A 27,597-nucleotide genomic window follows, 5' to 3' on the forward strand; every position below is an offset into this window, starting at 1 on the left:
CTACCAGGTAACTATAAACAGTGTGTTTTCCTGATCTGTAATATTGATTGTATTGTTATTTTGCTTTCTTTAAATTATCAATCATGTTAATAAGTTTGATATTATCCAGAAATGGCTTTTGCATGTGTGACTCATAACTGGATGACACATGTCTGATTTTATACTTTACAAAAGTAAACCTGTTAGAGGGGAAACACTAATGCTGCCGCCAGTGTTAGGCCTGGGCTATACAGAAACTATTTTTGCTTGTGATCAAGAGATTTAACTTCTTGCTGAAAGGTGCTATTTGTGTCAACTTTGTTTATTATTTATAAAGTTAATTGCAAATAAAAGTGTCCATAAAGAGTGTATATGAAATCACAAGTGTAAAAAATAAGTTACTACAGATGAACAAATGTTCACGTAAATGATCAGATGTAGCGCTATCATGATAAGGTGATGTAACATTATAAAAGAGAGGTATAACAATCTGAAAGTTTTGAGGAGAGTGCATTATGCTTATATTTAAAAGAAGTGTGTGTTTATTTGGGTGCCTTGATTGCCATTATTTTGAATATCAGTCATGATACTGTAATATTATCTAAGCGTCAGTAATTTGTGTGCCACTATTGCCATCACTTAATCACTTAATCACCTCTAACACATCCCAATATTAAATTAACCCATACCTCTTAACACTATCAAATCTAACCTTTTACTAACCTCTCTCAAAACACTAACCTTCCTATAACTAAGCCTCAATGTAACATTCAGCACCATCCCCTGACATTAAAGCAGGCCATACGCTGGCTCGATTCACGGCCGTTTCGACAGCAGATCCAATCCTGGGATCGAATCTGCTGCCAATCGCTTGCGCTAAACGCACCCGCCGATCCGATTCCCTCCCGAAATCGGATCGGTCCATCGATCGCGCCGTGCGGGAAATTACCCTCGATCGCCCGGCGGTAGGAGCGCGTCGCTTGCGGCGTACGATTCGGGCCCGATCCGAGCATGTATACATTACCTGAAGCAGGCTCCTCTTCTCCTCGCTGCACCGCATTTCCGCATGTCCCAGTGTACGCTTATACTTCCTGTGTCACTCCGGTGACCAGGAAGTTGAAATAGAGGGCGCTCTATTTGAACTTCCTGGTCACGGAGTAACACAGGAAGCGCCGGGATGGAGCAAGAACAGCGGTGCGGTGCAGTGCGGAGAAGACGCCTGGGAGCCAGCCTCAGGTAATGTATACGGGGGGGGGGGGGGACAGGCGGCAGGAGCAGCTGAACAGATTGTGATCGGTTTCAGGCTGAAATCGATTCACAATCTGTTTGCAGTAAAGGCAGCCATACGATCCCTATCTGATCAGATTCGATCAGATAGGGATCTGTCAGCTGGTCGATCTAATGGCACATCGACCAGTGTATGGCCACCTTTACCCTGCTATAAGTGAGCCTAGTACTAATCTTTTAGCCAAGCTTTTCAACCAGTAATCCTACAAGGCAGCCAATAACAGTACTCAGCTATATTTTATCAATAACTGTGTTGGCTATACCTACACTGCACTCAATCTGGAGTTTGGCGATATAACAACCCAGCACTGATTTTGCACTCCTATGCCAATATGCATGCTATGCAAACAGGCAGAGGTGAGCTGCCCAATTTAATTGCTTGGCACACCATAGTCACACATGTACACTGTGGTTTATAGAAGCACCGAATTTCACAAATCGTCTGTGCGCCTAAATTAACTGCTTAGGTGCACTTCTTTTCAGGGAGTGCTTTTAAAAATGAAGGAAATCTTGAGAATCCCCCTTGAGGACTTGAACAAGCCTATAGCCTGTTGGTAAAAGGCTCACAGCTGTCAGATAATAATCCCTACAGTAAGCGACAACTTCATAGGAATATTTATTTTTCAAGCGCCAACATATTCTGTGGCGCTGTACAAAGTAGGAAAACAAACAAGGGATACATAATGATACAGACAATGATATACATCAAATATGGACACTGGTATAAAGTACAGAACTGGTGATTACAATAGCAAATGTAACATGATTACAATAGCAGATGTAACATGAAGAATAAAATGTATAGCAGAGTGCACGCTATTAAATGAATAACATTCCAAGACACAAAAGGGTCATACAATTGTAACTGATATTCATGTATACTTATTTTAAATGTCACCTTTTCCTACTAGTGTACTCAAGCCACATATATCATTTTTCCTGTATATAGATTTGTGATGCATCCACTGATGCTATGTTGTAACTTTCCAAATATACTATTACAATAATGAAAGTTTTAGTAATAATTTCTGTGTTTTGTTTCTTTATCTTTACAATGTTAGTGTGATGATTTGCTCAGCTGCCTGTGCAGGCAGCCAGCCTTTTGACCATTGTGTAGGTTTGCATGCTGCAGGACTCTGGAAAGAACAGCTTCTGTCAGTTTTGCAGCTTGTGCTTGCAGAGGAATTTGCATACGTTGTCATGCAAATTGCCTGGCCACATTCATTGGAGGCGTGTACTATAAGTACTATGTCTTTCCCACAATGCTTGGCTGTTCATAAGGATTTCGTCCTATGTAAAACTCCTGGTGGGGTGTCAGCCTTGCTCTCTGTTTGAACATCAGCTTAGAGTAATTCCTAAATCTGCGCTAGGCAAATTTCCCTAGTGCTGTTAGGATTGTATTATCTGTATTGCCTGTTCTGTCTTGTCTTGCCTGTTTGCCATTGTCCTGTCCCTATGGTGGTTGACAGGAAATGGTTCTGATCTCTGTTCTTGGAGTATAGCTGGTGCAGCAGTTGCTACCAGCTATCTCTTCTGTTCTGTCTCCTGGGATCACACTAGCTACTTTTTGCTAGCGCTGGGGATCCTTCTGTTCTGTCTCCTGGGATCGCACTAGCTACTTTTTGCTAGCGCTGGGGATCCTTCTGTTCTGTCTCCTGGGATCGCGCTAGCTACTTTTCGCTAGCGCTGGGGATCCTTCTGTCTGTCTTCTGGGATCACGCTGGCCACTTTTCGCTGGCGCTGGGGATCCTTCTGTTCTGCTACTCTGTACTTGGATCGCGCTAGCCACTTTTCGCTAGTGCTGTGGATCCTATCTCTCGCTTGTCCCTGTTTTCGTGTGTCTGTCTGCTACGCTTGCTGGAGGCTCGGTGAGGTAACCGTTAAGCAAGCGCTCGCGTCCTCTGTATCATGTTTGTCTGTTAATGGTTAGTTAGGCGTGCTTTTCTCTATTGTGCTTATCACGTGGAGACCGCGCATAACCGCGTGCACTGTTGCGAATGAGTGCGGTGTTCGCGGTTAGCTAGCATTTGTTATTTTCCGTATCTCCTCATTGTATTATTTGCTGTGCCTTTGCTAACCTCGTATTCTGTTCTGATCTGCCTTGTGTCTCGTCTGGCGATCGCACCTCTCACGATCGCGTTCCTATTTCATATCTGCTGTTGTGTGTGTGCGGTTGCGGGGTGGCAACTGGATTGGCACACACACATACAACCTGTCCCTTTGCTCATTCTCATTCGCAATCGCCTCTCTTGCGATTGCGTTCTGCGTTTCGTACAATTCCTGTCTGGCATTTGTGGAGGTACAGAGGATTGGTTCCTCTGCACTCCCCAGCGCCATCTGCCGACAGGAATTTTCCCTCTACGGGTGCGTAGCACCTTTTGCTGGGTTCCTGCAAATTATACGCTTGTGGAGGATTTCCGCCGTGTCAGCGCACGCGTTGTGCGCTGATCACGGGGAAAGTTCCACAATCGTTACAGTTAGAATTGTGTTTTTTTTTTTTCCTCTGGAAAGGAATTATAAATGTGTCTTTTATATCTGTTAGGCTGTTGACTTAAGGCAACATTGTTCCTTTATGCACACATCTAAGTAGTTTTTCATTTTCACTGTGCAATGGTTATCTTATTAGGAGATATTGTATCTGTTCTTGTATTCTGGCTGTGAAGACGTTTCTCTTTAACTTAAAAGAAACCATGTCCAAGGATTGAAATTCATCCCAATCAGGGGCTGATGCCCCCTTTCCCATGAGAAATCTTTATCTTTTCTCAAACGGATCATCAGGGGGCTCTGTATGGCTAACATTGGGCTTGATTCACTAAAGGGTGCTAACACAGTTAGCACGCCTAAAAGCTTTGCATGTGAAAACTAGGGTGCTAAGTAGTTTGCACGGCAAAGCTGTTACTGTTCGCATGCTATTTTAGCGCACATAAAAGTTTGCACGCGTAAAGTTTTACACGCACTACTTCGCATGCAAAATCAGCTGCTTCACGTGCAAAGTATGCTTATCACGTTACTTAGCACGTGAAGCAGCTGATTTTGCACGTGAAGTAGTGCCCATAAAACATTACGCGCGCAAAAGAGAAGAGGCATTTTGCACATGATAAGCAGCTTTTCACTGGCGTGCTAACAGTTAGCATGCTTTTGTGAATCAAGCCCATTGTGTTGAAACCCCTCTCTGTGGGAGCCTTGTTGCATTGTGGGAAATACAGTTGTTTCCAACTAGTGTTGGGCGAATAGTGTTCGCCACTGTTCGGGTTCTGCAGAACATCACCCTGTTCGGGTGATGTTCGAGTTCGGCCGAACACCTGGTGGTGTTCGGCCAAACTGTTCGGGGTTCGCCCGAACTGCTGAATGCCCGGCCGAACAGGGCCGAACAGGGCCCCTGTTCGGCCGAACAGGGCCCTGTTCGGCCAAATACTGCCCCCCTATGGGGTCGCAGGCATAAGGGGGGAGCATGCCCCGATCGCGGGGGGGGGGGTCGGAAATTCCCCCCACCCCCTCCGCTAGCGCTCCCCCCCTCTGCCCGCTTCCCCATACAAAAGTTTGGCGAAAGTAAAATAGTACCGGTGGTGGTGGTGGCCTGGCACTGTGAAGTGAGTGAGGAGGAGGAGGAGTCCGGAGAGTGACGCGTTGAGGGAGGCCGGGCAGCGGGCGGTTCAGCGGTAGTACCCTTGTGGTACTTCCGCCCTTTCTCTGACCTCACCTCCTCTGCATACGAGGGTACGCGTCACGCGTACCCTCGTATGCGTCATCACGCAGAGGACGTGAGGTCAGAGAAAGGGCGGAAGTACCACAAGGGCACTACCGCTGAACCGCCCGCTGCCCGGCCTCCTTCAACGCGTCACTCTCCGGACTCCTCCTCCTCCTCACTCACTTCACAATGCCAGGCCACCACCACCACCGGTACTATTTTACTTTCGCCAAACTTTTGTATGGGGAAGCGGGCAGAGGGGGGAGCGCTAGCGGAGGGGGTGGGGGGAATTTCCGACCCCCCCCCCGCGATCGGGGCATGCTCCACCCTTATGCCTGCGACCCCATAGGGCCCCCAAAAGCGGGATGTTCGGGGAGTTTGGGGTTCGGCCCGAACATGCTGAACATCGCGGCCATGTTCGGCGAACGTTCCCGAACCCGAACATCCAGGTGTTCGCCCAACACTATTTCCAACTGCCAAAAAATGCAAGCAGCATCTCCTTCCACTGAAATCACCTGCCAGCAGTAAAAATGTCACCATATGATAAATGTCAGAATGTAAATCAGGGAGAGGAAAGATTTTACAATGGGCAAACTCTGACTAAACCATTTATGCATAATTATTGTAAACATTTTTTTTACGGAGTTCCCCTTTAAAGGTACACTACCACGAAAAAAGTAGGCAGTTAAAACCTGACAGACTCGACAGGTTTTGGGCTAGTTCATCTTCTCATGGGGGATTCTCAGGATTTACTTTGTTTCAACAGCATTTCCTGAACAGCAGTTGCAAAGTCTACATGACAAAATAGTGTGCATGTGAGTAGAGAGGCTGGCTGATATCTAATGATTTTGACAGTTAAACTGCTGTTCAGGAAATGCCATTGAAAACAAAGAACACCCTTAGAATCCCCCATTAGGAGATGGCAGATTTTAACTGCCTCCTTTTTTTTCGTGATAGTGGTTCCTTAAGTGATGAGGCAATTGTGGGATGTCTCATGCAGCAGCTGTGATTTCTAAAGAACGTTAAAATTAGTTATTTCTGAATATAATGTCATCATGGGCAATATGTTTATTTATTTGGAGCAAATCCTTCAAATTGCATTTTTCTGAAATGACATGATTATTCTATGAAGTATACTTTTGTAGAATATATATATACTAGTAAAAATACCTTCCCATTAAAAAACAGATGCTAGGCCACGGCTGCTAACCTCCCCCCCCCCCCTCCCCCCCCCCCAGAACGCATCCCGCTTGCTTGTGCCCCGCCGCTGTCCAAAGTATACAGTATGCATACAGTGCGATATTGCTTGCTTGGCAGTTGGAAAAAGCTGTTATTTTCCACTAAGCAATGAGGTTTACAAACAGCAAACTGTCAGTTCTGGAACCACAGACACAGGAGGACGCAGAGACGCAGGGGGTTTATTATATAGGATATCTTACTATACTGTCAGAACGTCTCATAATATAGTAAAGATAACATATAATTATTTAATTGCAGGTGTGATAAAAAGCTGAATTCCTGCTCTACACCTAAAAAGTATCTGTCAACAAAGTGGATCTCCAGCAGCACATGATGAGCCACAGAGGAGACAAGCCGCATCACTGCTCAGAGTGTGAGAAAAGCTTCACTTGTCAATCACAGCTTATTGGACACCAGAGGAGTCACACTGGAGAAAAGCCATTTTCTTGTCCCGAATGTGAGAAATGTTTTACTGTGAAATCAAACTTGAAAGCTCATCAGAGGATTCATACTGGAGAGAAACCTTTTTCCTGCTCTGAATGCCGGAAATGTTTTACCAGAGAATCAACCCTCATAGCTCACCAGAGGAATCACATTGCAGAGAAGCCGTTTTCTTGCTCTGAATGTGAGAAGTCCTTCAGCACTCAAAAAATCTTCAACATTCATCTCCGGATTCACACAGGAAAGAAACCATATAAATGTACAGAATGTGACAAATGCTTCACACAAAGGTCAAGTCTTACTCACCATCAGAGAACTCACACAGGAGAAAAACCATTTAAATGTACAGAATGTGACAAGAGCTTCACACGGGAGGGACATCTTACTCAGCATCAGAGAACTCACACAGGAGAAAAACCATTTAGCTGCTCAGAATGTGACAAGAGCTTCTCACAACAGTCATCTCTGAGAAAACATCAGAAGATACATGAGCGAGTGGATGTCAGCCTGTAAACTAATTTGAATGAACATTTTTGTTGCAGCATCACAGGATTATGACTTTTCATTATAAAAGTTTAATTAACATATGCATCTTTGAAGCTTATATAGATAGCTTCAGAAATCATGGATACACAGAAAGTACAAAACTGCAGATGAAGTGAACTTCTAAATCCTAACTGACTACATTGTTTTGCACAATAGACGATAATAACATAAGGATATCCATCTAATCAGTGTTTTATTTTCAGTCCATTATTATGGAAAAAAAAGTGTAAACTTTGAAATCCATGTGTATGTATAATGTGCATTTGTCAAAGTGTAAAACGCCATTGAAACCTTTATTTTCTGTCACTTTTACTTGCAGTAGTTTGTAAAAATCTAACAGATCTGACAGGTGTTGGACTTATCCATTTCCTCATAGGGGATTTTTATGTTTTTTCTTTATTTTCAAAAGTACTAACTGAATGGCAGGTGCTCACTGCTCAGTCCAGCTACCAATAAAGTGCACAAACATGTAGGGAGACTGGCCAACATCCTTGTTTATCTCCTTTCCAGGGACTGCTTTTGTAAAGAATAAAGGAAATACTGAGAATTCCACATGAGGAGATGAAATAATCAAAAAACTTTCAGATCTGTTAGATTTTTATTACCTACTGTTAGCAACAGCTATTGTATTTCTTATTAGAATGTGTAAACATTTACTTTAAATCTAACCACTTTTTGCAATAGTGGTTCTTTAAGAAAATGATCTTTATATAAAAGATCTGTAAATATATCTGTTTTTTACATTACTTGAACGTGATTATCCATGTATTTCTATATTTGCGTGGAGGTGTGTGGACAATCAGTTTAAAAAAATGATGTCATTTTAAATTCAATATATTTTCATCCCTTCCTGACTAATGGTGGGGGGACAGGTAAAATAGTTTGTATGTGTGTGATTTTATCTGCTCATTGATTGATGTGTTTATGTGTTTTAAGTTTAATGCAATAAAACCTGTAATATCTTTTTAGTATTTTTTATGTGGTAGAAATATTGTTTGCATCGTTCTATGAAATGGGTCTTAATACTAATTTCCAAAGCATTGTAGGCAAACAATAGGGCAACAGGTATGCAAAAGAGTCCATTACCATGGACATAGTCACTGAACTACCTCAAACAAAAGACATCCATGGCAAACCAAAATATAAATATATATCACACCATGAAGTATAAATAAATATCTTTATTAAGGGATATATCTCCTAAAACCAAATTAAAACCACAAGACACACGGCAGGTGGGAATACAGCCGAGGTAACAAATAATGTAATCACTATATTTCAGATAATAGACACCCGTAGGGTGTAAGGTCACCCCATATAGCAATGTATAATAACACAAGTGCCTGCACAGCAGACCAAATAGTGCTGCAACGTGGCCGCTGTGCAGGGCGGATAAACTGCATAAATAACTAGTGACAGATGGTCAACCAAAATCGACTCACTCCGGGATGGGGACAAAACCGCACACCAAGACTGGACAACCGTGTCTGAGCTCATGCGGATGGAACACTGTCCTTCATCGGACATAGCTAATCGCAACTAAGGCGTGACCACACCCTTTGTGAGACCCTGCCGCGCATAATGATGCACACACAGGATCTTACATATAAGTCCAAGCCTTGTTGTCAGGCCGGCCCAATCCCAGGGTGTTCATTGTTAAATTATATGAATAATATGAATGTGATACAAAAATTATATAAATACAATCAAAGAATATATCAAATTTAATAAATATGCAGAAAATGGCATATATAGAGAAAAATAAAAACAATAATTGCTGAAACGACCACATAATAACATAGTGTCACGGCAATACAGTGATAGACTAGGATGCTCTGTGTTATGTATTGCCTCATTATTACTTACTGTTTCCTTTTCTTCTTTGAAGATAATTCCTATCGGTATTGCTACTGTTACAGTTATTGTTCTGTGTAGTTTTACTTTTAGTTGTTTGGAATTTTGGACTGGCTTTTTCCTTTTAAGCATTATTAAGACCCCATACAGGGGTACTTGTTGACTAAACACTGAGAGTACTTCAAAATAATTTTCAAAATGCGGTTGTATACTCAACGCCATTAACACGGTTTGTTTAACATGTCTTCCACTAAGAAAAATGTTTTGAAAACAGAAAAAACACAGTAAATGAAGATGACATCTAGTGTTCAAATAACATATTGCACCACATAATAACCATATACTGAAACCCAGAAATTCAAAAGTCAATCATGGAATTATATACAGGTAATGTAATCATGTGTCCATTTCCTCATAAAATAAATATATATAAATATATAAAACATTAGAAAATATATATATCTAAGAATAAGGGAACCATAAAGGCCCATGTTAGATAAAGTAGCACCAGAAATTAATGTAACAAAATTCATGGTAAAAAAATGAAGAATAAAATATACTAGTAGACCCAAGCCCATTTAAAAACGGGCTCTAGGTCTTTTTTCTGCCGCTGCCAGAGTGCATGCGTGCGAGTGCCGCACGCAAACTGCCGCCCACACCCACCCACCTCGCCCATCTCACTCACCCGCCCACCTCGCTGGTCCCATTCAGCTGTCCATTACTGTGCACAGTAGCAGAAAACAGGGACACAGGGACAGCTGGAAACAGCGACACAGGGATTTTATTGTATAGGATATATATATATATATATATAAACAGGAAGTTGCTTCAGACACTAGAGAGAGGAACATCCACGGTGGAATGCAGGAAGGTATGTGTATCTGCCGCTGCCTGCCGCCTGCACAGACACTGATAATAGATGCTGGAGGTTCCTAGTTACGCCCCTGCTTAAGATGTCCCAGTGTCTGGATAGAAGTTATTGTAACTGTGTCCACAGTGTGTTGTGTGAAGTCGTAGATATTTGTTTATACTTCATGAAGTGATATACATTATTACATATATTTTGGTTTGCCATGGATGTTTTCTTTTAGAGGTAGTTTATTGCCAAAGCATTGTCGATTATATAAATACACCAAAACAGGGCTCACCAATATAGTTTATCCCATTTATTCAATGAACAGAGTATACAAAAATGTTTTGGGACAGAAGACTGAGCATCTGAGGGAGGGAGAGTGACTCAAAACCTTGTGCCAGGCTTCCTGTACTTTCTTTTCATTAAATAATTGTGCTAGCCCCAGTTTTCTGTTTTTTCACTGGTATATCTAGGTGTTGGGGTACAGGAGTGCTGCTTGGCCGAGGCGAATGAAGCAGGTGCGCACCCAAAGCAGGTAAAGAAGGTCATTTTAGTGCTCGCACTGTCCCGCTCTGCAGCCTGACCTGGGCACTGCCATGGACATAACATTGTTATATCCATAAGAAGAAAAGGGGTGCTTTGAGCTTTCTAATAGAACAAATGAACGCTGCTGCTGGGCAGGTCTCACCTGGTTCAGAAGTGGCTGGCACAGCGTACACAGCCTCCGCAAGCTGGCGTCCCACTCAGCCGAGCCGGGGACCAGGCTCACACACTCCAGCGTCCTCCGGGGTCTGTTTCAGCACCTTCTTGCTGAGCTTCTGAGATGGAGAGATGACTTTACCCGCAGGAATGGGGGGTGATGGACAGCTGGGCTAAAGATGGCTGGGACACTCTAGATGTAACTACTCTGGGTGGCCATCGCCGCCTCTTCTGCCCTGCCACAGTATCCTTTCATATATGCTGGCATCTTCACAGCAATGTTGTGGACGTATTACTGGGAGTACTGGTTCATCATGAGCTTGCTGGTCGAGCAAGCCTCCTGTCAGTGCTGGTCAGGTAAGTTCTGGTCCAGCAGGTTTCCAGTCAGGGCTGGTCAGGTGAGCTCTGGTCCAGCAGGTCTCCTGTCAGTGCTGGTCAGGTGAGCTCTGGTCCAGCAGGTCTCCAGTACTCCCAGCCCTGACAGGAGACAGGAGACCTGCTGGACCAGAGCTCACCTGACCAGCCCTGACTGGAGACCTGCTGGACCAGAACTTACCTGACCAGCACTGACAGGAGGCTTGCTGGACCAGCAAGCTCATGATGAACCAGTACTCCCAGTAATACGTCCACAACATTGCTGTGAAGATGCCAGCATATATGAAAGGATACTGCGGCAGGACAGAAGAGGCCTCCCAATGGCCACCCAGAGTAGTTACATCTAGAGTGTCCCAGCCATCTTTACCCCAGCCCAGCTGTCCATCACCCCTCATTCCTGCGGGTAAAGTCATCTCTCCATCTCAGAAGCTCAGCAAGAAGGCGCTGAAACAGACCCCGGAGGACGCTGGAGCGTGACGTCAGATCCGCCCATACGCGTGTGAGCCTGGTCCCCGGCTCGGCTGAGTGGGACGCAAGCTTGCGGAGGCTGTGTACGCTGTGCCAGCCACTTCTGAACCAGGTGAGACCTGCCCAGCAGCAGCGTTCATTTGTTCTATTAGAGATCTCAAAGCGCCCCTTTTCTTCTTATGTCTTTCTACAGTGGTACTTTTGGGAGCAGCTGAGCATACCTTGATAGGGGGCCTGATCGCACCAGGGGGTGTTACCAAGCACCCATATCATCTTATTGTTATATCCATGTCCGTGCAAGGGTAATTTGGTTATCCGATGATCGCTGGATCCCAAATTACTTCTCCCTCTGAGTTGCTAAAACTCGGAGGGGGAATAGTAATTAATGCCACTGGGAGATGCCATTCTGCTCAACGTGTGCCCAAAAGTTTGGGTGGCAAAATGCCATGTATGCCACAGCAGGGGCCTCCCGTGCTGCCATTACTGCTCTGTCTGTTACTTGTATGGCTGCTGCTGCCTCCCCGTCATTTAATACACAGACCTCAGATCAGCAGTAATGTGAACAGAGGGAAGGGCGGTGCAGCGGAAGTGAGGTCATTGCTCATTTCCTGCATTTTATGTGTGTCATATGGTTACTGAGTGCTGCATCACTTTGGGTCACGGCTAATCTGCAGGTCTCTGAGTGTTGGGGAAAGGGAGGTTGGGTGGGGATGGGTGGAAGGACAGCTTTGGCTACTAATTAATTATTTATTTAAGTATTTATATAGTGCCGACATATTATTCAGCACTGTACAGAGTGTATTATCTTGTCACTAACTGTCCCTCAGAGGAGCTCACAATCTAGTGCCTACCATAGTCATATGTTTATGTATGTATCGTGTAGTACATGTATCATAGTCTATGGCCAATTTAGGGGGAAGCCAATAAATGTATCTGTATGTGTGAGGAAACCTGAGTGCTTGGAGGAAAGCTATGCAGACCTGGGGAGAACATACAAAATACTTGTAGGGGGTGACTATATATGCTGGGGGGTGTAACTTTGACTACCTACCTATACAGAAAGGCTTCATATTGGGGAGGGGGCACCATTGGCTACCTATTATTACAGGGGAAGGGACCTCTGACTGGCACGGGTGAGAAGAGCCACAAATGTGCCATGTGGGTCCACAAAAACCTTAGCAGCACCCCTGTGGTGGTAACTGTATATACATACTTATGCATACAGAAAAAGTATATATATATATATATATATATATATATATATATATATATATATATATATATATATATATATATATACTAAATATAATTAGTAATATATTGTAACATATAATTCCTAGCAAAGGTATAAGGGACAAATTTATCCAACTGATTTTACAGTAGCATCTACTGTACCACAGCTGCATACTATAGTAACATAATACACATCCTGTGGGTCAAGTGATGTTAAAGGAAGAATCACTGTGTATTTCTTCTTAATTGTTGGTGAGTTTCTTTTACCATCCATGTGAGCCCTGTATGCTGGGATACAAGGCTTAGTGCAGAGATCTCTGATGGACTTTGGGAGCTCTCTAAATAAACAAATAGTCCGTAACTGTGGCGATTGGACTTCCGGGAAGCTCCAGCAGCAGAAAGCTACCTTGGTGATTGCAAAGGGAAGGGGGAAGTGCGAGAGTCTTTTGGTGTGTGTGCGAGCCACGGGAGAAACCGCACAAGTGCTCCCAATGACTTATATGATGGAGGGGGAGGGGAAAAAAAGACAGTTTGTTTATTTAGATAGCTCCCAGAATCCGTCAGCTCAGCGTCAGCGTTCGCACTGAGCCAGCATACAGGGCTCATGCGGATGTTAAAAAACCCACTAACAATTAAAAGGAAATACACAGTGATTCTTCTGCATGTATGCAGTAAGTACTGTGGGGGTACTTAAAGGGGCACTACAGCAAATAATTGTAAATGTAAACACTTTGTTTTTAAAGGGGCACTATGGCGAAAAATTGTAAAATGTAAAATATGTGCAAACATATACAAATAAGAAGTACACTTTTTCCAGAGTTAAATGAGCTATAAATTACTTTTCTCCTATGTTGCTGTCACTTACAGTAGGTAGTAAAAATCTGATAGAGGTGACAGGTTTTGGACTAGTCCATCTGTTTATAGGGGATTCTCAGGGATTTATTTATTTTCAAAAGCACTTAGTGAATGGCAGTTGCTCTGTCCAACTGCCAAAAAACTGTGTAGCGACAGGGAAGCTGGCCAGGATCATTGTTTAAATCCTTTTTAGGGAATACCTTTATAAAGAATAAAAGCCTTGTTGAGAATCCACTATGAAGAGATGGACTAATCCAAAACTTCTGTCAGATTTCTATTACCTACTGTAAGTGACAGCAACATAGGAGAAAAGTAATTTATGGCTCATTTTACTCTGGAAAAAATGTACTTCTTATTTGTATATGTTTGCACATATTTTACATTTTACAATTTTTCGCCATAGTGCCCTGTTTAAAACAAAATGTTTTGTGAGAGTGGTCCTTTAAGAAGATTACATTGCATGTTTACATTCACAGCTAGGGTGTTGACACTGGGAGAAAACCCATTTACATCAAAATAGTACATTCAAAAAATATTCAAAACATATTTAACCACTTCAGCCTATCTGGATGGATATACTCATCCAGATAGGCTGCACTAACTGCCACAGCTCCCATTCATTGATCTATGTCTCCGTATGAAAGACTGACGGCTTCTCTGAAAAGCTACGATTTTTCTAAGTATCATGTCTTCCCTTCACTTCCTGTGAGCAAGAACTCTTGCTTACAGGATGAAAAACAAAAGCAAAAATTACTGAGGCCATCTTGTGGCCAAATAGTAAAACTACATCTACATACATTTTTTTTTAAATATACACAATCAATTACAAAAAATGGTTTAATAAAAAAATAAAAAAATAAATTACAATAAAAAACAACATAAATAGTTACCCAAGAGTCTGAACTTTTTAATATGCATGTCAAGAGAGTATATTACTATTATTTTTTTAATTATAAGCTTGTATATAGTGATGGATGCAAATTGAAAAAATGCACCTTTATTTCCAAATAAAACATTGGCGCTATACATTGTGATAGGGACATAATTTAAATGGTGTAAAAACCAGGACAAATGGGTAAATAAAATATGTGGGTTTTAATTATGGTAGCATGTATTATTGTAAAACTACAATGGCTGAAAATGGAGAAACAACTATTTTTTTCCATTTTTTTCTTAATATTCCTGTTAAAATGCATTGAGAAAAAAATAATTCTTAGCAAAATGTACTACCCAAAGAAAGCCTAATTGGTGGTGGAAAAATCAAGATATAGATCAATTCATTGTGATAAGTAGTGGTAAAGTTATTGCTGAATGAATGGGAGGTGAAAGTTGCTCGGATGCATAAGGTGAAACACTGAAGGCTGAAGTAGTTAAAACACAAGTCGTTTAGGTAACCAAAAAAAGCACTTAATATTTACCGTATTTCTTGGTGTATAAGATGCTCTGGAATTTAAGACACGCCTAGGGCAAAAACCAGGAAAAAACAATATACTAAACCTGGTGCGTCCATGTTCCAGGAGCGTCTTGTCGATGTTTCCCCCAATTATTGTGTCCTTCTGTGTCAGTCAGCCTACTGGGCCAATCAAAGTGCGGGGATCACATCCTTTAAAGTGACTGAACCCGAAGGGGCAAAGGGCGGAATGAGTAGGGTTCCCGTTATTGGCATATAGTGGACATTAATGATGATAATAATTATGACCATACAAATATGACCAAAACAGTAAATACCATAGTGTTATCATACTCATCATACATGCTCATGAAATATTGACTATGCTCCCAGCTCTACATTTTGACTCCTAGAACATCAAGAACCAGCACTTATCAGTTATTCTAATCTAGTTAAAGGGACTCCGAGCAGTGCCTGTGGGTAAGCCTTTAAGCATACCCACAACTAATTAATTATATCCTCACACCTCCCAGCATGATGTTTGTAATTATATCCCCCTTGGTTCCTTGTATTTCATTGCATTGTGCAGCTCCTGCCGACTTTGGGGAAAAGTCGTCCTGTGTAATACAATGCTGGACTCCGAGCAGTGCAATAAATATGGAAATATGCATACCATTTTGAAGCTCTCTTTCTCCTCTTTCCAATGATATATAAACTGGGGCGGCGGCCTCAAATTCGATCGCGCAAATAGCAAAAACTGAAAGACGTAGGGCGGCGGTTTATATATAATTGGAAAGAGGAGAAAGAGAGCTTCAAAATGGTATGCATCTTTCCATAGTTACTGCACTGCTCGGAGTCCCTTTAAGCTGTAAGACTCATTTTTAAACATATAACCATCGTTCCCCTCCCCCAAGAAAACTATTGCATTTCCATTGTGAGAGAGTTAATAGTTTCTCATATTCTCAGTTTGTATTCATTATTTGGATCACTTCTGAAATAGTTAGTGTTGTTTTGATACACCCTGCAAATTTGGTGATCCCAGCATGTATGGGGCTTTGCTATTCACTGCTTAATTCAGCAGCCATTGACATTTCTTTTTTAAAAACATTAAAAAGCATTTACATAAAATACATTTTGTTTCGACTATTTTGCCCTTGATTTCCCTCCATTATGCCACTGTCTGGGTTTTTGGACACTTTGTACTGTTTTTTTAAAGAAATCCTGGTTGCAGAGATGCCCTGAAGGTTTTAGAGGTTCGTCCTGCCATCATTGGGCCTCGCTGCTGACAATCAATTCACAAATTGTTACAAAGAAATTTACGATCTGCAAGTGTTCTTTTATGATGTTTCTCCATCACTACCTAGGGAAAGGTTTATATCTCTGCAGGTGACAGTTATAGTGTGGCTATATGCACCCTAAGGCTTAGCTGTTCCAGAAATGTAAATCTACTTGTTACCTTGCATGAGCAATGCATAAATTAAATGCAGAGTGTTCTTTTCTTATTGCTGGCATTAGACACCGCTCTCCAGTAGAGAAAGAAGGAGGAATTTGTAGCTCTTAAAAGTTTCTTTATTCAGTTTGTATGCAGATGTTGTTTCTCCAAACAAGCTCAGGTGGAGCGTTTATGTAAAATAGATAGTCACCTCATACTGGGGAACTGTAGTGTCTCAATGGATCCTTAGTGAATGTAAATAAACAAGGCCGTTGTGTGTGATGGTGTAAAGCTCTCACTTGAAGGGAATTCTTATGCTGGGAATACACCATGCCCTAAATGCAATTCATTTTTTCTCCTAAGTTTTCTCCTCAGTGATATTTTCAAACTTGTCAATAAAATTAATTTTACACCACCAGCAAGCAAAAAAAACTCCAAATAATTTTGATAAAACTTTTTCACCTACATTTTGGTACTTTTTTATTGCAAAGTGCTAAAAATGTGCTCTAAAATCGAAGATGAAAAATTATCTCCTAGGAGATAACTCAGGAGAAAAAGTTAATTGCATATGGGCCCATGAGTTTCTTTGGCAGATAGATGGCTTGATAGATATTTTCCAAAAGGTCTGATCTGAGTTAGATCTTTTTTAGATCGATTTTCTCATAGAAGTAGATGGGAATCGATTGGAAAATCAATTGACCAGTAAATCTGCTGAATAACTCATTGTGTATTCCAAGCATTAGGGCTTGTACACACTTCCAATGCATATTGCCTGTTGGAGATGAGCACCTGATCCCCTTGGGGAACATTGCTGAGCAGGGCTGCACAAATGTGTGTCAGCTGTGCTATGAGGGTGGGTGGGCAATAAAGGGAAAACAAGCAGTGCAATACATGACATCACGTGGTGGGCGGGGGAGTGGCACAAACAATTTTCGTAGATCGTTCCCAGGATGGGCATCGGGGGTAGCTGGGTGCTGTACAAACTCCTGATTGTTGGCTGAGATAGTCGTTATCGACCACCTCAGCCGACTTAAGGGCTGGTTCAAGTGGATGTCTGCCGAGTTTTTGCTCAGCATGGGGTTCAAATCCTGGCATTTAACCACCAGCTTTTGAAGGCTTTTGGGAAGCTTTCAAGGCTAGCGGTTCAAGTCCCTACACTGATTTCCCAGCATTTATCGCCTCCGAAAGCTGCATGTTTCTTTTGAGACCAGTCACGATGCCGGGATCAACTGCCAGGCTTGCATGAAAGCCTGCAAAAGCCAGCCCTAAACGCTCCCATTTACTTTTATTGGATGGCAGAGTGTACCGAAAAAAGTCTGAAATGCCACAAAAGCATCTGTGTGAACCAGCCCTTAGTCAGGCGTGTGTAAAGGACTTTTAAAAGCCAGTGTTAGGTCAGTACTACCTGGGATGAGTCATATACTGTTTGTTCATGTAATATAAATATTAATTTCCTATCAACTATCTTAAATTCTGAATTTGGTTTCCCAATTATTTTATAAGAATAATGTTTAAATTATATTTATGCAGTGCTGAATCACCCATAGATTTGCCGTAGGTGCTGGCGGCTATGGCAGCCTGGTGAGCAGAGGTGATGAGGTGGCGGGCACTGATTGTGGGAGATAAACGGCCATTTTGTGTCCTTCTAGGCACTTGGTCACGCTGCGTCAGCACATTGAGGAAGTGCTGCACATTTCTGAACTACTCTGCTTTGCAGTTCTTTAGACAGTATTTAGTCATGGGACTAACTGCCCCTTTGAGGAACTCAGAAGCCAATCACTATACTAGTCACTTAGTCACTGGGCTTGATTCACTAAGCTGCACTGCTACAGCAGAGTGTGGTAATAATCTCCAGCACAGGCTATGCAGCCATAGCATGCCCTGCTAAATTATGCTATGCTCATATAGTTTAACGAGCACTTTGTTAGACTTAACGAGCGCTCCACTGAACCCGCCCTGAGCCCCGGCAGGTCTAATGGCTTCAAAGGACAAGTTTCCTGCACTTTGATTTACCCAGTAGGCTGCCTGTCACTTGGCATGCATTTCATTTTAACAAACGTTATTTTTTTTCCTAAGATTTCTAAAACCGACCGTAAGCTGAAAATATTCTTTAGTGGAGCCTCAGCTGCAATACGCTCTGTACTCTATTTAAGGAGCTGTTATGATGAGACCCTCCAGAAATTCCCTTCTTGCCACAAAAGCAATTAGCTGCACAGGGGAAGAGTGTTTGGAACTAATTTTCAACACCCAGACTAGTCGTTTCACTAGTGGAAAAAATTGAATCTCCTACCTGCCAGTTTCTGTTAGAAGCACTGTGAATTCCTTATGTTTTTTTTTCCAACCCATACAAAGTGATTAAGCTGAAACACTGTTTGCCTTCAATATATGGAGATAACCTGAAGAAAGCCTTTTTCAACACTTGTAAAATGTTTCACATTAATCCATGTAATACACAGAGACAATCTAAAAATAATGAGTTTATCCTCAACAAAAGATAACTTGCCCTTGTCATTTCCAGAGAAGGTCTTTTGTGCAAACTGTATTCAACAAGAGGACCTGTGATATTAGATGCTTTAGCACTACAGTATTTATTACAAAGCAGTAAAACAATACTGCAGAATATAGATGCGCATGATTAAACAATAGTAAAACTATCTGCCTTTTCAAGGTGCAAAAGGAAGCCTAAAGAAGAAAATGTAATGTTCATTATTTTTGTGGTGAAATTTAGCAGTTTTTTGCTAAGGCAAGTTTGCACACAAATTTGAATTTTACAATAATGAAAATACTAAATTGAACCAGAAAAGATAAACAATTACTCATATTTTAGAATTGTAAATTAAATGCAAAGTATAATTTAATTTAAATTAAACTGACTAGTTTTCTACACCATAGTGAAATTTCTTTTAGTTGTATAGCATGAAAACTGACTCAAATATATAAATAACATCAATATACAGCACAGCTAGCAGGGAATATGAAACAGTGCTAATTAGGGGAGGTCATCTGATAGAACATACACAGAGGTAACAAATTAAGTTAAATTAGAAATTAGAATCTTGTGCTATTGTATACTAGTCATTCACACATTCAAATATCAAATATATTTAAATATCAAATATCAAATCAAAAAATAAAATAAAAATAAAATAAAAGTTCCATTTAAAGATACACATATACGACTATGATTCTAAGAGAGGTTTAGAGGAGAGTACTTTCTAAATTTGTGAGTTTAGTTCTGAACTTTTTTTCTGTATGGGCAGAACACTGAAACTGTCCATCCTCTATTGACCTATACATTGTATTCATCTATTGTTATGTTAGTGATAGATCTTCATCTTAGATAATTTCTTCACTTTGCCTTTTGTTTATACTGTGAAATGTTAATGAAATTAGCACCTGGCTGGATGGAGGCAGGTTTAAATAAAGAAGTCTGGAAACTGTTCTTTCATACCTCTGTAAATAAACCTTTTGTTGTTAACAACAAGCCCTTTTTAGCCAATCCCAAACCACTTCATGTTGGTAAATGGAGGAGAAGTGAATATAAAATGGGTCAGACCTCAGTCAGGCAGAAGGTTCACAGAGAGATCACAGGAGTAAGGGGACCAATACTACTTTCTACCAGGTAACTATAAACATACTGATTACCTCACCTGTAATATTAATCTAAATACATTATAGTTAGCATTGTATTGTGTTATTTTGACTTCTTTAGATTGTACTGTTAAGAGAAATAATCAATTATGTTAATACATTTAATATTATACAGAAAAGGCTTTTTAATGTGTGACCACTATAACTGGATGGCACATGTCTGACATTACACTGTACAAAAGTGAGTGAGGGAAAATACTGATGCTGCCAGTCTTAGGCCTGGGCAGTACAGGAAACAAAACATTATATATATATGTATTTATTTATTTATTTGTTTTTTTGCTTGTGATTAAGAGATGTAACTTCTTGCTGAAAGTTTCTCTTTGTGTCAACTTTGTTTATTATTTTTTTAAAGGACAACTGTAGTGAGAGGTATATGGAGGCTGCCATATTTCCCATTAAACAATACTAGTTGCCTGGCAGACCTGCTGATCTATTTGGCCCAGAAACAAGCATGCAGTTAATTTAATGCAGTTAATCTTGTCAGATGTGACAATAATGTCAGAAACACCTGATCTACTGCATGCTTGTTCCGGGTCTATGGCTAAAAGTATTAGAGGCAGAGGATCAGCAGGACAGCCAGACAACTAGTATTGCTTAAAAGGGGAAAAAATATGGCAGCCTCCATATCCCTCTCACTACAGTTGTCCTTTAAGATTAATTGTAAATAAAATTGTGCATAACGAGTGTAATTCAAATCACAACTGCAAAATAGAAGATGCTACAGAGGAAGAAATGGTCATGGAACAATACCTTGTTTTGTTTATGTTCTGTTGTTGATTACCCATCTTTGATTTGTGACATATGTTATGTAAGCACAAGGTTACCCTGTTTAACCCACTTGATATAATATCCTTTAAGAGCGCTCCCTGGCAAGGGCCTATACAAAGATGCCAGCCACAGCCAGCCTTCCTACTCATGCCAAACTCCTCTGGCAGCTGCAGAGTGCATTCTGCATATATTTAAAAGAAGTGTGTGTTTCATTGAGTACATTGATTGCTGTTATTTTGAATATCATTCAAGATACTGTAATATTATTTAAGCATCAGTAATTTGTGTGCCATTATTGCCATCACTTAATCATCTCTAACACGTCCTAATGTTGAATTTACCCATACTGCCTAACACTATCATATCTAACCTTTTATTAACCTCTCTCAAACCTTCCTATAACTAAGCCTAAACCTAACATTCAACCCCATCCCTTAACAGTCATTAACCCTGCTATAACTAAGCCGAACACAAATCTCTTGGCCAAGCTCTTCAACCAGCATCCTACATGGCAGCCAATAACAGTACTCAGCTACATTTTTATTGAATAACAGTATTTGGCTATACCTGCACTGCGTTAAATCTAGAGTTTGGCGATATAACACCCCAACACTGATTTTGCACTCCTATGTCAATAAGCAGAGTTCAGTTGCTTCATTTGATTGTTTGGCACACCATAGTCACAAATTTACAGTGAGGTTTATAGCAGCACCAAATTTAACAAATTGTCTGTGCATCCACATTAACTGCTTTGGGGCACTTCTTTTCAGGGAGTGCTTTTGGAAAAAAAGGAAATCTTGAGAATACCCCATGAGGACTTGGACAAGTCTATAACCTGTTGGCAAAAGGTTCATGGCTGTAAGATAATAATACCTATGGTAAGTGACAGCTTCATAAGAAAAAGTCATTTACACCACTTTTTGTACAATTGTAGCGCTGATCTGCATGTATATATTAGTATTTTAATGTTTTTTTCTACTAGTGTATACAAGCCACATTTATCAATGTTTGTTTTTTCTGTATATAGATTAGTGATGCAGCCACTGATGTGAAATATGTTGGAACTTTCCAAATATACCATGACAATAGTGAAAGTGTTAGTCATAATCTTTGCATTTTGTTTCCTTATCTTTACAATGTTAGAATTGTTTTTTTTTCTATGAAAAGGCATTATCAATGTGTCTTTTATATTTGTTGTGTTGTTGATTTTAGGTTAAATTGTTCCTTTAGGCTAGTTTCCAGGTGGTTAGTTGAATAACACACCCTGTACAATGTTTTATAATGAGTGTGAACTGCAATGGAGGCTGGACATAGAATATAACACAAAGCCTGCATGCAGTGAGTTAGAATAAAGCAATCAGTTACAATGCAGTACTGTGAACAGCCCCATAGAATTGTATAGGCAGTGAGTTGGCATGCAGAATTATTATGCAACAAAACTGAGAACTGTGAACAGGGCCTCAATGCAAACACCATAATAATTTTAAATTTTTACTGTGTGAAAGTAATCCTATTATATTATAATATTGTATCTGTTCTTGTGTTCTGGCTGTGAAGACTGTTCTTTTTAACTTGAGTGATGAGTACATTGAGTGATGAGGATATTGAGTGATGAGTACATTGAGTGATGAGGATATTGAGTGATGAGGACATTGAGTGATGAGGATATTGAGCAATGAAGATATTGAGTGATGAGGATATTGAGTGATGAGGACATTAAGTGATGAGGACATTAAGTGATGAGGATATTGAGTGAGGAGGACATTAAGTGATGAGGATATTGAGTGATGAGTACATTGAGTGATGAGGATATTGAGTGATGAGGATATTAATTGATGAGGATATTGAGTAATGAGTACATTAAGTGATGAGGATATTTAGTGATGAGGACATTAAGTGATGAGGATATTAAGTGAGGAGGACATTAAGTGATGAGGATATTGAGCATTGAAGATATTGAGTGATGAGGATATTGAGTGATGAGGATATTGAGTGATGAGGAGGATATTAAGTGATGAGGATATTGAGTGATGAGTTGTAACGATCGGTGAAGCACAGAGAGGATCTGATTACCGGTGATCTGCAGTATCACTGGAAATACAGATGTATACCAGATTATAAGTGATCTGCAGTATCACCGATAATCCGATATACCAACTAACCTCTGTTCACCTGAGTAGAGTGTAGGGTTTTGGTGCAACAGTAACAATTTGAGGACAAGGCCTCAGTGCAGTCAGGAGTACTGCATGGATTCCTTCCGCAGACCTGAACTCTCAGAGATGGGAGGAGTCAGGCTGACAGTAGGAAGGAAGGTCTGAAAGTAACCCTTAGGAGGAAGTGTCACTAACAGAACGGGGAACCGCCTCTAACAGGAAGGTCGGTTCTCGAGGTCGGACAAATCAGGTCATACACACACGGACGGATAAAGTACAAGATCAGGAGGCAAAGGCGGAGTCTAAGTACAGGCAGGGTTCGGCAACAGAGTATCAGATATATCGAGGTACAAGATCACGAGGCAGAGGCGGAGTCTAAGTACAGGCAGGGTTCGGCAACAGAGTATCAGATATATTGCTTTTGTGGTATGGGCGCTCTTCTTGACTTATCATACTCTAAAGCTTAACGCAATCGAATACCAACACTCCACCCTAGTGGATCGCTATGTACGCTGGGGGTATCACCTCCCTAAATAGATAGCTTTAGTGTATGCGTACAGCGCTCCCACTATGTGGTACAGACTTTATACAATGTATGAACTGTAACAGGTGGGCGTTATCTCAGCCTCCCCTCCTGATACCATATATATTTAGAAAGTCCTGAATTTCAATGTCTTCTCTAGGTGGACTATAATACACAGATTTTTTCTACAAAGTCCAGCAATGACAATTCCGTGGTATGAGTACTTCACTCTACTTTCCATCAACATAAGCAGGGCTGGTGTACAATATTATACTCTCACCAATGTCCAGAGGCTGACATATATAGACATCAGCAAACACATTTCATTAATATTCACACAGCATGGGTCCTCAGCAGCTTCCCCCTGTGAATATCCTAAGCAGACAAGGGAAAAGACATAGCGTAATCTTGCTTCTAAACAACTTCCGAACAGCTCCCTCCACCAGTGAAGTTTAGCTCAACCAAGACACCTTCCTTGTGTGTGCAGTCAGCATGCACCCCACACCACTAGTACATAAAACGCTCACCGGATGGATTGGCTGACCGGCTACAGACCAGCAACTGCGTTTGTAGTATCCCGCATCAAGGATCTCGATTAGACCAACTGTCTCCTTAAGAACTCAGAGAGAAAAGTTCCATAGCATAATCCCGTTTATTAAAAGATTAAAACATATAAAAGTGCACTCACAATTGTAGAAAAATTATGCGCATATCAATAGTGGACGTCCTCCTCAGCTCTCACACATCTGCGTCTCCGCTGCTGTTCCGCCTGAGGCCACGCCCTACCGGTTTCGTCAATGATGACTCATCAGGGGCTTGCCCAGGCGTCAGCAGCGAGACGCTATGAACCTAATGCTATGCAAATTACTTCCTCCATCAGGACGCTACTGTGCTACATTTGCCAGTAGCTTCCGCCAGGTTGCGAATTGTGTAAAATATATTAAAATAATGCCACATTTACATAAATACTTCCTCCCACAATCCGCATCTATATGGGAGATGTATATTACCTTTTTATTCCCCTTTGGCAAACAGCATCGTTTCCTCCTTACGTATTTAACCCACATATTTATCATACCACACAGCATCCCCTCACTAGTGGCACTGATGACTACCCCCACATACTGCATAGGGCACCTTGAAACCCCACTATTTCATTTAGCATGTTGCGTAATGATCTTAGTGCATTGCCTGATCGCTAGATCCTGGGCATGCGGCATATGCCCATATATGGCAGTACCCACTAAAATAATATCTACCCTCGTTTTGTTATATATATCAAAATTGGGGATGTGCCACATCCCCCGTGCCCGATCCAACCCGTCAGTGCATGTGTATTGCAACACCCTGTAAACGCTTAGTATCACCTACCCCTACTACCCAATGAACCTCTCAGAACTAACATCTCTTTCCATAACTCTGAAACATTACATACAACATACCCGAACCCAATAAATTGCCTCTAAATTCTACACATATAGTGCTAACATCTGCTGCTTCTATCTTTAATACATCAGTTTATCACTGTGCATGCAATTGTGACATATGCCAGTGCCTTGCACCAATAGTAGGGTGATATTGGTTTAGTACCCTCCACCCCCTCAGAAAGGGCCCCACGGGAACAACATATGCATAAGCAGATGTCACAAATTCCAACACCCTTGCTACTAAGTAGTTCCTATACCAGAACACACGTACAACCCTTGCCAGAATATAACCAGATGTGATACACTACCATCATTGTGACTCCCCCTAGTGTCTAATTTGTGAACTCACTAACATTTTATTCCCAGTAATTACAGTTTTGGATGTGATCCCTAAGGGCCCTTTTCCACCTGCAATCGCTAGCGTTCACGCTGAACGCTAGCGATTGCTGAATCGCAAAACCGGCGATTCCCCCGACGTTTGCGGCCGCGATTTTGCTATGCTATGCACTGCATAGCAAAATCGCGGCAATTATCGCTCCGCCGCGCGTTCGCGTTCCCGACAAAAGCGAATCGCGGTAGTGGAAATGACCTACCGCGATTCCTATGTTAAAAAGCAAACCGTAGCGATTGTAAAATCGCTAGCGGTTTGCGGTTTTGCGATTCAGCCAGCGCAAACGCGCTGGTGGAAAAGGGCCCTAAGTGTAATAGTTAACCTAATCGTCTGAAATAAAGCAGTTGAGATCAAGTTCCACATTCAAACCCTCCGGTCTCATGGTATGCATTTGAAAGATGCATTTGGTTTCCATTTTTGAAATTTCGCGTACTTTGTGGCATCCTCGCCATCTTGTGGTAAGTTTTTGCAAAGCGCTAAAGTGCATGAGTCCTGGGTCTCGGCCATGCCTTCAAGCAAAGTGCCTAGAGACACTGTGGTTTTTAAAACCTTTTGTTATGTTATTCACATGCTCATTAATCCGTGATTTTAGCTTCCTTTTTGTCCTTCCTATATACTGGAAGCCACATGGGCACCATATTAGATAGACTACATGAGTGCTCCCACATGTAATGAGTTCTCGAATGGGAAAACTCTCTCCTGTGACATAAGATACATTAGCAGTCCTCCTACAAGTCTGTGCAACCAGACATGGGTTGCATTGTTTGCAGGGAAAAAAGCCTTTTTGTCCGCAGATATCAGTTCTATTTGTAATTGCCGGTTCTTCAATACAGGTTTCTACTAGGCTTCTCTGTAGATTATTAGCCCTCCTGTATATAAACTTGGGTTGAGCAGGTATCATAGCTTTTAAAACAGGATCATTCCTCAGAAGCCCCCAGTATCTTTTGATAATCTGCTCCACTTCTTTGTGTTGCATATTGTATTCCAGGCACATTGCAAAGTCATATTCACCATTATTGGGGACTTTTTGTTTGTCCTTTAGAATTTCTTCTCTATTGAGAGCCTTAATTCTTTGAATTTCTTGTCTAAGCGGGGTTTCCTGGTACCCCTTATCGACAAATCTATGGAGAAGCATATCTGCCTGATCCTCATAATCAGACATAGTGGTACAGTTTCTTCTCACCCTAGTAAATTGGCCTCTAGGTATTCCACTCAGCCACTTATTATGGTGACAGCTCTTGATTGGAATGTACGCATTCCTGTCGGTTTTTTTGAAAAACGTACGGGTGCCAAGCCTGTCCCTATCTTTATAGACGACTACATCCAAAAAGTCAATTTGATGTTTATCCCATTTGGCTGTCAGTACAATACCCCTGTTGTTACTATTCAGCCATTCTATATACTCCTTTAATTCTGAGTCATTTCCTCTCCAGACCCACACCAAGTCGTCTATATATCTTCGCCATGATATCATATGGTTACTTTGTGGACAGGCTATTACCCCCAACTCCCAGTCGTCCATAAATATATTTGCCACACTAGGTGCATATTTGGCCCCCATTGCACATCCTAGGGTCTGTAGATAAAATTGATTACTGTACCAAAAGTAGTTATGAGTGAGTAAAAATTCTAGCAACTATATCGAGGTACAAGATCACGAGGCAGAGGCAGAGTCTAAGTACAGGCAGGGTTCGGCAACAGAGTATCAGATATATCGAGGTACAAGATCAGAGTTCTGGAGGATAGTCAGGCAGGCAAAGAGTCATAACAGATAAACACAATCAAACTAGTACTTTAAGCTATCAACAGAATCTAGCTAAGTGTAGGATTACAGCTCCAGCTGGTCCCGGCACACTTGCGGATCTGACTACGGATCCGGGAGCTTCCACATATGTGATCGCAACGCCAGACACCAGAGAAATGACCAGCCAGCAGTATATATATCCAGGCACCTCTCCAGCAACACCCTAAGTGCTGGACCAATGAGGAGTGGAGCCAGAGTCAGCTGACCAGCCTGGTCAGTCAGCTGACTCACTTCTGCCTGCCATATATTTCCTGCCTCAGTGCGCACGCACGCGTCACTCTAAGACTAGAGGGACTACGAGTACCAGCCACAGCAGCCCCGCTCTGCGGAGTCTCTGCAGCAGGGACATGCGCGCTCCGCTGAACCCTGCACGGAGACAGCCGCCTCACACTGAGAGGAGGCGGCTGCTTCTCCGTGTGCAGCCACACTATACGCGGAAAGAGCCGCCTGCCGCTGACTCATGGCGGCGGCTCTTCCGCGCTTCTTCACAGTACCCCCCCCCCCCCCAGCCCCGAGGAGTGGACTCCGGACAACTCCT

General features: G+C 41.7%; 1 pseudogene; it reads left to right on the forward strand.

The window, feature by feature from the left end:
• The window catches only part of LOC137562124 (zinc finger protein 300-like), a 61,276-nt pseudogene that overhangs the window by 12,493 nt on the left and 21,186 nt on the right, over positions 1–27,597 (forward strand).

Source organism: Hyperolius riggenbachi, chromosome 3, assembly GCF_040937935.1.
Source record: "Hyperolius riggenbachi isolate aHypRig1 chromosome 3, aHypRig1.pri, whole genome shotgun sequence".
Taxonomy (NCBI): domain Eukaryota; kingdom Metazoa; phylum Chordata; class Amphibia; order Anura; family Hyperoliidae; genus Hyperolius; species Hyperolius riggenbachi.